Below are 12,413 nucleotides of genomic sequence, written 5' to 3'. Positions count from 1 at the left end.
TCGGGGTCGTACACCGATACGGTGTCCCCCACAGCATCATCACTAATAATGGTTCAAATTTCACAGCCGATGAAGTGAAAGCTTGGTGTGGCAAAATGGGCATTAAGCTCGACTATGCTTCCGTCTACCATCCTCAAACAAATTGCCAGGTCGAACGGGCAAACGATCTCATCATGAGCTGCATCAAACCCAGACTAGTGCGATCCTTGACAGAGTCGGACACTCATTGGGTCGAGGAGCTCGACTCTTACTCTGGGGGCTGCAGACCACGCCGAATCGCACCACTGGATATACACCATTTTTTATGGTGTACAGCGCGGAAGCAGTACTACCCTGCGACATAATACATGATTCGCCACGCGTACGCATGTACGAAGAGAAGGAAGCCAAGTTAGATCGGCAGGATAACTTGGACGCCCTGGAGGACGAGCACGACATAGTGAAGGCCCGTTCCGCATTCTGTCAGCAAAAGGCTTGACGATACCAAAGTAGAGAAGTGCGGGCAAAAACTTATAATATTGGTGAGCTCGTTCTACACTTACCGGAAAGAAGAAGGACAAGCTCAAATCCAAGTGGGAAGGTCCCTTCGTCATTGAAAAAGTTCTCACCGGTGGAGCGTACCGCTTATGTAATGCGTCCGATAACAAACTCGAGCCGAACCCATGGAACGCGGCCAGACTCCGCAGATTATACGCCTAGCGCCGAACTCAGTGTTTGCCTCCTTACCTCCTCCTTTTTAATTATGCTCCCTCCCTCTTACTTTTTCGATTTTTTTCTCTTCACACAAAGTATTCAATACAGTACGGACTCCCGGATTACTCCGGCCGCACTATGTGTGTAAGCAATACCTGGGGGCTTCCTATACGGAAGCTAAACATAACACACATGCGTTTTCCATGTGTGCCTTTTCTTCACCATTATATGCATCGATATGACTTAATATGTGGCCAAGCTGGGTTGCGTGGCTCCTGTGTTTATGCCCTACATTCCCGTTAATTCAGCTAGGGCATAAGGGGAGCACCTCTGCGATTGTTACTGCCGGTTCAGCCGGATGTGTACCTCAGACTGGGTGAAGCTGAAAGCTATTTTCCTTAAGAGAATATTCAGTCGGTGAACAAGAGATGTCTTCATTTATCATAACATAAATCCCCAGAAGTTTTGTATCCCGCGCCATGGTTCGCAATTCGTACATGTGCCTTGTCGCATGCTTACCCAGGGAAAGGAACCCTTAACGGAACTATTCTCCCTGGAAGATGTTTCTTACTATCTATGTAATATAACATAACTAGTTGGGTACTTGTCTGTTCAAGCACTTATGACCCCTACGCCTGGTTTCCACGCATACTCCGGTTTTGTATAACTGAGCGGGTATTCGGACACACCAGCGGACTGTAGGATCCGCGGGCTGAAGCGAAAAGGTCCGCCATGACAAATGATTTTAATCCGGCTAGGGGCTACTTATGTCCATCGAATTACACAATCACTTGGACTGACTATATTCCTCCTCTATACCATCCAACAGGCTATCTAGCTTACAATCCTGTTGAGAATACATTGCGGCTAACGCCACCTGGTCATATACCAGACTCACAGGAATTTCTTGCCCATCTGGCCCTGCCGGTCCGACTTCGGCCATATGGTTCGGCTCCAGCTTGGTGTAGCGCGTCTTCACCATAGCCCATGCTTCTCTTGCACCTTGCCGGCAGGCTGGCATCTTCCGCAAACAAAAGCGCCGCCGTGCTCCTTGAAGCATGTCCACAAGCTCCCCCATGCCATTCGGCAGGAAGCTTGATGGCCACAAGGCCTGCGCAACGCCCTGCATCGCCTGCCGAGCTCGCTCTTGTAGTTGTGAGAGGTCTTGCAGTAAATCGCCTGCAGATGCGGGCATCTCCTCCTCAGGGCGACCAGTTAGCATTCCTACAAGCACAACTCTTTCAATATACTTCCTCACCGAACTATGCTACAGTTCATTTAGGCACTTACGATAAATGCCACGGCGAAGCCTTTTGTTCTCCTTCACGGAGTCTGCCAGCTGCGCACAGACGTCTTTCAATTCCACGTCCAGCCGAACATTGGCATCTTGGAGAGTATTCTTCTCCTGCCTAACTTGCGTAAGAATGCGCTCGCCAGCCTTTAGTTGCCTCTGGAGATGCGACTCGTCATCCCTCCCGCCCTCTGGATTTACTCCGGGGTTATCTGCAGAATTTTCTGTTAAACTTGTCATACCAGCCAGTTGCTAACTGGTACATTTTTGTACAATCGAGATAAATGTTACCAGATGAGGCCTTCTGGGATTCCTGTAGCTTGGCAACCGTGGCCCTCAGTTGGGTCTTGCACTCCTCTAGCTCCCGAGACAATTTCTCATTCTTATCTACAAGAACCTGCGCATAAATTGATCCTTAAAACTATTGTTCCAACCGTTTCAAGTCTCAGGGGCTACTGCTATACATGCTTATCAAACTTTCATACCTGTATATCTTTGGTATACTGGTCTGATGCCCGGGCAAGCCCACCTTGAGCAGCTCGGATGTATGCGTCTCCCGAATTGAAAGCATTAAATGCCTCTTTGGAAAAGATGTTGTTGCGAGGCATGACCCGTCGACACTAGTGATTCATGGCGCTCTCTACTTCGGAATTCGTGGCAGAGAGAATATCTGCGTCCTTTGTCGGAGGACTATACGGCATCGGCCCTACGTCCGCCTCCTCTCTCGAAGTCGGTTCTGGAGCCCGACTGGTGGAGGCATGGTTGGCAGTATCCCCGGATATAGTCTGGACACTCCTCTTCCTGCCAGGATGAAAAGGGCGCAGTTATGCCTCAAATAACAACAATTACATGACAGGTTGGTTCCTTACCTCTGTAGAGGCGTGTCGGCCCTAACCGCCTTCCTCTTGAGCCTACCCAATCCGGAAGCCTGTGGCCGATGCGTCCCTAGGGGCTCGGCCCTGCGCTCCGACTGTCGTCTCTGCAAAAACACGACGCTTCAGGGATAGGGCATGACATCAGGAAAGAGTCCTCTTCGGAGGATCGAGTCTTCGGGTTGGCTTACATGAGACATAGGTAGCAGTCCGGGATAATCGACAGTGATAGCCACTGAGGCGCTGTCACGGCTCGCCCGATAAAATATCCCGTCGACAAGCTCCACGGTCGTATCCGGATCTTCTTCGAGTCCTAGATCCAGGGCTGGAGATTCCTTCTATGCCCCTCCTCAATTCCTGCTCGGAAATATCGAGGCAGATAATCTTAGCAAAGAATGCCACAATAAGTGAAGCGGGAAAATAAATGACGACTTACCCAGTTTGGGGGATTGTACATGGAGAATCCGTCCCGCGGTTTGATGTGAAGGAAGTCTTCCTCTTCCCCTTTGTATAGATCGGACAGCACCCTTGCCAGAACAGTGGCTGAGTCCGGACCCTTACAGCCACAACAGGTGGCATCGTCTTCCCCGTTGAAATGCCACATGGGATTGCCCCGATATTGAAGCGGTTGCACTCCCCGCATTATGCATATTGCCATGACCTCGACTATCGTCAGTTCAGACCTGGCCAGTAACTTTATCCTGCTCATCAGGAAATGTATTTCCTTGGTATCCTCCTCTTGGGGGCCTTGGGGGCGCTAGCTTAGATGTAACCTCGGCGGGGCGTTACTGAACTTGGGGAGTCCTGTCCGGACTGGATCCGGAAGGGGGACGTCATCAATGTAAAACCACTCTGAAGGCCAGTTCTCTGGTGCCTTTTTGGGAGTGCCAGATAGGTATCCGGTCTCAACGATACGCCATACTTCGGCCCCGCCCACTTGACATAGGGACTCTCCCTGGTTGCGGGGGACAAGGCAGAACAGCTTCTTCAATAAACCGAAATGAGCCTCGCAGCCTAGAAATAGCTCACAAAGGGCGACATACCCTACTATATGTAGCACGGAAGCTGGGGTAAAGTTGTGCAACTGGAGGCCGTAGAACTCTAGGAGCCCGCGAAGGAACAGATGAATAGGAAACCCGACGCCCCTTAACAGATGCGGAATGAGGCATATTCGCTCCTCTGGAGACGGATTAGGGGATCTCTCCGCTTGTTCCCCGCCATTATAGGTGGCTATTCTGGCTCGGACGGGGACCATGAACGCCGGTGGGAGAAACCCTTGGGTTTATAGCTGTATCAAACGGCTATGAGGAACTGAACACTCTCCCCAGTCCCCCAGCTTGGGTCAAGGGGAGTGGGCAGAAGAGCTGCGACGACCGGCCATGTTGGAATGGTTTTTCCGGGGCACTCTGTTGGATGCTTGCTCAAGGGGGAAGAGTGAGGTTCGGATTTGGGAATCCCCGTCTCTTCAAATAGACAGCTAGCCCGAAGGATCAGAGGTGGTGAATGCAAAAATGCCTTGACTCCTCGCATTCGCTCGACACGTGGAAATGGTCATTATTGAGGCGCTAAAGCCAAGGAGTACAACATTGACGAGAAGCCGGATACTGTTCATCGTAATGGGTACATTGGAGTATTCGGAGATGGAACTCGCCTTGCAATGCCAAAGACAAGACTATGCGTCGGACTCATCGTCATTGAAGCCTGGTTCAGGGGCTATTGAGGGAGTCCTGGATTAGGGGGTATCCGGACAGCCGAACTATATACATCATCCGGACTATTGAAGCGTGAAGATACAAGACTCAAGACTCCGGCCTGTGTCCGGATGGGACTCTCCTATGTGTGGAAGACAAGCTTGGCGATCCGGATATTATATTTCCTTCCTTGTAATTGACCCCGTGTGAACCCTAGCTCTCTCAAGTGTTTATATAAACCGGAGAGGATGGTCCTTAGAAGGCCGATCACAATTACAATCATACCATCATAGGCTAGCTCCTAGGGTTTAGCCTCTATGATCTCGTGGTAGATCTACTCTTGTACTACTCATATCTTCAATATTAATCAAGCAAGAAGTAGGGTTTTACCTCCATCCAGAGGGGCCAAACCTGGGTAAACATTGTGTCCCTTGCTTCCTGTTACCATCAACCTAAGACGCACAGATCGGGACCCCCTACACGAGATCCTCCGGTTTTGACACCGACAATGGGCGCTGGCACAGTCGGGGCGACGGGAGCTGGAACGGGAGCGGGGGCAGACGCGATGTCTTCCCGCAAGGCCAGTTCAAGCTTGTCCGAAAGCGCCTTATGTTCTTGAGACTCCGGCTGGGTGTCTTCCTCAGGAAACTGGAACACTAAGTGCAGACCATCATGATGCGGCATGGCGTATTTTTAGGTCAGGCTAGTTGGAGGTACACGACAGGAGAATCGAGAGGAAGAGAGAAGATTGTAGCAATAGCGGGTAGTGCGGAGTTGATTTTAAACTGCGGCTCCGGCGACATTAAAAGTGGGAGCAGTTGGGAAGGGCTTGCCTCCCGGTGAGCCTGCACAGCGGTCTGCTCACACGCCTCCCTGTCAGCCGGCGCAACGGTCTACTCGCCCTCCTCCCGTCTACTCATCACACGCTTGCTCGGACGGCACCTGCCGATGAGAAGCGGGGACTCGTGGCGGCACGAAACGCCCATGGTTTCAATAGTGAAAATGTTCGCCTTAACGTGACAGGTCTTTGTTCCAAAATACCTTGGCTCTTTATTTGTGCAACTTGTCATAAGCACCTTGTGTCAAATTGAAGAAAAAACTTACGAAGTAATATTTGTGCCATATCACATGACCATGCTCAGTTTCAAGAATTCATGCTCACTTTTGGATTTCTAAAATTTAAGATCCAGGATTCGAAACAATATCATAACCTGCATCATGCAATAAATTTTCAAGTCGTACATCTGTCCTATTGTATTTCTTAAGAAAGGATTTGGTCAAACATTTTGCTTAGTTAGACTTCAGACAAGTTATATATGCAGAGTAAAAGGATAATCCTTCCGTACAAGTGCATTGCCTGATATATTAACTTAAGTACTAGGCAGGAACAAACGGGCTCAATTATGTGCTCATCCTAGTGGAGTAGTAGTAGTACTAGGCAATGCAGTTGGCGGGTGACCTTGACGAGCGGTGACCTAGGGAATTGAACCGTGGTCGGCACGGTAGGTAACGTTGTCTAGTTACTAAAGCATCCCTCCATTGTTCATCGGTAGTCATTATGGACCGGGGACATGAGGGGAATTTCCTAGGGCTGGAATTCTGGCCGCCAGATATTTCGACTTGAAACGCTGAGGCTCGACTGGTTGGGGTTGCCTAATGTGCATACCACTCACGCCACCGAAGGACACGAGCCTGATTTTTTTATTTTTTATTTATTTTTTTAGGATCAACAGGAGCCAAGGTCTGGCTGGTACGCCGTTGGGTCCTACCATTCGAGAATATGAAAGGAACCTTTTAAATTGCCGAACGAATCTATATGTATTACAATACCCGTATTTTCCTTGCAAATACTAATCTTAACGTGGTAATTGATTTATGACGAGTTGTTGAATTAGAGTGAGTTTGTGATATAGTGATCTCAACGTGGATTTCACATTTCATGGTATCCCTAGTAAGTTTTCCAATGCAAATTCAAATTTAAAAGATGAACAATAAGGAGGTGAGAAAACTTTGTATGTATCAAGCATATGACCACACACACACACACACACACACACACACACACACACGCACGCACGCACGCACGCACGAACACAACAACAATCCAATCAGTATAGTGCATCTATTTTTCCAAACCATGCATGTATGACACGAATTCAAATATACTCCTTCTATTCCTAGATATTAGTCTTTTAGAGAGTTCAGCAAGTGACTACATACGGAGCAAAATGAGTGAATCTAGACTCTAAAATATGTCTATATACATCCGTATGTGCCAATCCATTTGAAATCTCTAAAAAAAACTAATATTTATAGGAACGAATGGAGTAAAATGTAAGACATGCATGGTCCTCAGTTCAATATTTAAAATGAACATGAGACTGAAACGTGAATATTAAGTCTAGTACTACAGTACATGCAAATGTTGTGTTTAGGCGGAGCTATGATTGTCGGGGGTCAACCCCTCGACCTTAAATAAAATTGTGGAACTCTGTTTAGTGTTGTTTAGATTATATTTGTCCCCACCCTCCCAACCACCGATTGGTTGTGCATCCCCCACCCCTCCTCCTAGGGAGAATATCATGTGCCCCCATACCTTAGATGCTATATGCTGATACGAGCTGCTTGGAGCTTGTAGATCTAGGATATAGCAGCTCACATGATGTGTCTTAATATTTTAACAGGAACCTTGATTAGTTTGAGAATTGCACACAATTTGTACAAAAACTACTCAGATGCCCTTGGATCCCATATCAAAAGACCTCAAAGCTCGGATCACTGTAGCATCTAAGATGAATGAGGACATCATATTCTCCTGTATGTAAGAATATCATGTGCTACCACACCATAGATGCTTTGGTGATACAAGCTCTTCGGAGCTGCTGGATTTGTGACCCAACACCTCCTCGGTGGTTCGAATGGTTTTTTGTAGAAAAGCCCCAAAAGAGTTCGGCCACTGCTTACAAGCACAAAAACTGCTCAGATGCCATTGGATCTCAGATCAAACGACCTCGAAGCTCGTATCCCCATAGCATCCAAGCTGCGATAGCACCTTTTGTTTTCTCGCACGGGAGTATATGAGGTGCTCCCGCATCATAGATTCTATGGTGATACGAGTTCACTGAGATCTAATGGCCCACAGTAGGAGGTTTGAATGTTTTTGCAATATACGACTGATAGAGTTTGGGAAATGCGCAGAAAGTACAAGTACTACGCATGTGCCATCTGATCACTGATCAGACGACCTAGATGCTCATATCATCGTAGAGGGTAATTAAGCTATGGGGAGCACGTAATATGAGCAACAGGGAGCCGTTGGATCGAAGATGCAGCGGCACACATGAGGCCTGAATGTTTTATTTGAAAAAAAACCTTTGGAGAGTTTGGAAATTGCGCATAATTACAAAGACTACTCCCAATCTCACTTCCAATGGTGTAAAAACTCATATCACCATGGTATCTAAGCTGCGGGGTGGATGTGATATTCTATGCCGCTGTCATTTTTGTTCGTAAACTTGCAAAATACGTGTAACTCGTGTCATTACTTGTCTAACCACGCAAAGTGTTTGTTCAAAAAAACCCATCCTACACTGAAATATCAGAACAACACACGGGGGTCCCACTTGTCATTAATCAAATTTGGACCTAAAACTAACAAATCTGAAAGAGGAGATTCAAAATGGCAACCTGGACTAAAAAGCGTAATTCGATAGCCTAAAACAACAACGGTTGTTGGCTTTGTCCCATAACTTGATTTTATACAGTATTATGTTGAGTAGAGTAGAGGGAGTGCCTCGTCAACACGTGCATGACCGTTGCCTCACTTACTGGTGTGTCCCAGGTCTGCGATCTCAATCTCTTTTCTCTCCATCGTCTAACCTTTGCAGGCACACACGAAGAGTGGCGATAGCTTGCCGTGGTGTTATTACAACAACAAAAAAAAGCTTGGAAAATAGAAGAATCGCCTAGAACAAGAGACGTTGTGGCTGGTCGAGACGGAGCTAACCACATCTATCCTCCGTGCCACGTTTGCATGATGAAGTTGTGTGGCTAGTGGGGTGTTTTCGACCGACTGGCTGGGTCCCGAGGTCGAACCATAGGTACTAGAGTTACTGCCGGTGTTTGATATAATACTCCCTCCATCTAGGTGAGTAAGTCACCGTGACCAAGGAGGAGGGGAAAACGAGAGACCTTAATTTTTATTTCCTAATTAATAACATTGCATGCAATGAACTAACCACTACATGTCGTGTTTGGTAGTCTCAAATCATTAAAAGAATGCACATCCCTCATCTCTTATTGGTTGATATGTCAAGAAACAAGAAACGAGATAGAAGTTAATGCATCGCGCCTAAGTGTTTTGGGATTGTTTGATTTCCTTAAGATGACTTACATATCTAGATGGAGGGAGTATATTTTTACACGCACATTTTTCCTCCGTGCCGAGACGTGGCGCGCCCTACCGCGCGGTTTCGGGGTCCTCCCGGGTGGTGCACGCATATATTCTTCCTGATGTGGGACGCCCTACCGCACGTTTTCTGGGTCCTCCTCGGTCATAGCACCGAAGCAAGTAAATGAGTCGTCAAATCACGAAAGACCACCTTTCCCGCTGAGTACATCAGTGAAGCACGGTGGCTAGCTAGTTGGGTTAGTTCGACCGATTAGCTAGGCCGCTGCCACATTTGTTTTTTCATCCCCTTTTTTATCTACTTGCCGGCATGTAAATTTAAATATCCACAGCGGCGTTGCTCTGGTGTTTGGGTGCGGCAGGATTTTTAATTTTTTTATTGATGGGAGCAGGCGCGGCAGGATTTTTAATTTTTGGATTGACGGGAGTAGGCGCGGCAGCAATTAGTCACGATGACTCCGCCTCTAAAACCCACTGCTCCCTGATGTGAGAAGTCGTGGACTAGTGTTTTACCGTGGTGAAAATGAAAAGATTCCCCGCTCCTCGGCTGGCTCCCTCTGCCTTCTCGTAGATTGCATTGCCTTTGAGCTGTTTCGCCTCCTTTGCTTCCTCTCCCCATTGCTTCTACCTGGTGCCATGGCGGCGTAGCAGATCACGGAGTCCGAGGTGAGGCGCCTGACACAGGAGCTCCATGCCAAGGATGTGGAGCTCAGGGCCAGGGACATGGAGCTCCGTAAGCTCAAGGAGGAGAGGAGTGCCATGCTCCTCCGTTATGTGCGGGAGTTGATGAGGCTTCAAAAGCGGCAGGCGTCCACCACAAAGATGCTCGAGGCATCGGCGGCGTTGCTGAAGAAAGCGGGAGATACGATAGGCCGTCAGGGGAGCCGGCTGGAGCGTGAGCGGGCCGATTCATTTTTTCATCTTTTCATCTAACATGTAGTACTAGTACATGTAGTACAACTTTATAGGTGATCTTGCATGTGATTTTAGTGTGCGAAATGACGGTTCTAAATTCCTCTTTTGACCAAAACATGCGACAGGTTGACACTGATTTCTTATAGATTACTTTCAACTACTCCCTCTGTCCCAAATTTCTTGTCCTAGATTTGTCTAGATACAGATGTATCTAATACTAAAATGTGACTTGATACATCCGTATCTAGACAAATCTAAGACAAGAATTTTGGGACGAAGAGAGTACTTTATGAACATCAATGCTACCTTTGAAGAGGGTATATTTGCCTCAGTAACTTGTCTTATGGATATTGCAAGTAATCCCTCTGCTCTCATGCCTTTGAAGACATGTTCTAGTGTCTTTGTTCACTCATTTCTGTGCGTATATGTAATCATATATGGAGTATAATATCGAAAATCATGTTATATTTCTAAACGGAGGTAGTAATAACATATGGTTTCTGTTTGAATTAGAACCAGGTCCACGGTGGAGATGAATTTCTCAAAGGCATGCCGTGTGAACTGGAATACCTAGGGATGAGTTCTACTGCTAAACTATCCAGCTGCTATGTCCTTGTCTCCATGTGTCCTGAACGAGTGTTTTCCTGTAGCATTGTTGTCAGGCGTGTTCTCGAGGCTATACTTGACCACAACAATTTCCTGGTTGTGCCTTCGATTATGATGGGTGTGGTTCTTGTAAAGCTTCCCAACAAATCTGATGCGGCCTGTCTTCATCATCATGTTTATGAGTGGAAAGACCACTTTGTTAGGTTCTCCAAGGTTGACAAGATGGTGATGGTGCATGTAGATATCTCTCACGAAGTCCATGGCCTAGTCAGTTATGCGGGGTTCATCCCGTAGGTCGGTGGCAAGAAATAGTTTGCAGAGTTTAATTAGTGCAACTTTGCTTGTCTGTAGTAAGTACTATTGTTCAATACTTGATTTGTGTTTGTGAACCCTGTATTGTTTATTAGTGTCACATCCTAGTTAGCCATGCATTAGAGTGTTGCATCATGTTTACTCTTTCATCAGAAACCAGAAATGGGGATGACAGAACCCCCAGTCCCCTCTGAATCCAATTAGGGTTTACTAAAAACTTTTTCAATGAACCTGAAATGCCCTTCTAAAATGCCCATCATTTTTGTCTTGGTTCAGAACCTCTGCCAAAAGTGGTGCACATTTTCCTAGGCCATCTTAGGGTTTTTGAATTAAATCATAAATATTTGAATTTGGGCATTTAAAATTATATAAAATATTTAAATGCTCAAATATCTCCAAACTAAAATGTTTCATGTTGGAAATAATCCAACTATGGACCAGGAGTAGTTTGGTGATTTTTGGAGTAGCCTAAGTATTTTATTTAATTCAACAAAGTTGCAGAAGTATTAAAAAAGAAAAACAGAAAACAGAAGAAATGGAAAAGGCTTACCTGTCGCCCAGCACCCGGCCCACCTGCCTGCCCAGCCCAGCACCGCGCCAGCGAGCTGCTTGCCGGCCAGGCAGGCAGGCAGGTGCTCGACGGCGAGCACCGCATGGGTGCCACGCACCTGCTCGCCGCCTCGCCGCCTCCCTCGCCCGGCTAACGCCGTGAACCGGCCTCCCTCTCTCCCCCGAACCCCCCAGACACCCCCTCTCCTCTCCAGCTCCTTCCCCTCGCACGCCCCAGCCATGGCCGACGCCATCGCCGCCACCCCCTCGCCGTAGCCACGCCCTCCGTCCACCCCACGCCGTGCCACCGTGTCCAGGAGCTCCGCCGCCGTCCACCTCATCGAGCTAGCCGAGCCCCGTGTGCTCGTGCGGCCCGAGACCACCGCACCGACCTCGCCCGAGCTCGCCGTCACCGGAGATCCCCTTCAACGCCGTCGCCGCCTCAGCTCGTCCCCGACCCCGCCGGTGGCCTCTACGGGAGCGCTGTGAGCCTAGTTACTCCTCCGACCCTCCCTCTCTCATTCCCGAGCCGTGTAGCCACCGCACGAGGATCACACGCCCGCACCGCCGCGTATCTCGTTGCCGACGTGCTTCCGGCCACCCTCCGGCCACAAGCTGGTGTCCATCTTACTCACCGAGTCCCGCAGCACCTAGCTAGCCACTCCCCGAGCCTCACCGACCCCTCTAGCGCCAAGTTCATCTTCGGCCGAACCCCGGTGGCCGCCAAAGTCGTTGCCGGCGCCAACTCCGGCCACCCCGACCCCAACGGACTCCACCAAGAGCTGCGGCTTGTCCTCAGCTCCACTCCGGTGGTCTCCGCGACCCATTTGGTGGCCGAAACGGCCAAAACCACTCCCGCCGCCGCGTCGGGCTCGCCAGCGGCTAAACACCGGCACCGCTGGCATTGACTTTGACCACGGGTGAGCCCTGGTTGACTCCCCTGAGTCAATGACAGGTGGGGCCCAGCCCTGTTAATTAAACAGGATTAGTGTTAATTAAACTTTAATTAAAATAATCACCCTGACATGCGGACCCACTGTCAGGTTTGACCCTGACGTGTTCCGTTGACCTGCTGA

This window comes from Triticum dicoccoides, chromosome 7B (genome assembly GCF_002162155.2).
Source record: "Triticum dicoccoides isolate Atlit2015 ecotype Zavitan chromosome 7B, WEW_v2.0, whole genome shotgun sequence".
NCBI lineage: Eukaryota > Viridiplantae > Streptophyta > Magnoliopsida > Poales > Poaceae > Triticum > Triticum dicoccoides.
The sequence above is the reverse complement of the archived record's forward strand: the minus strand, read 5'-3'. Positions refer to the sequence as shown.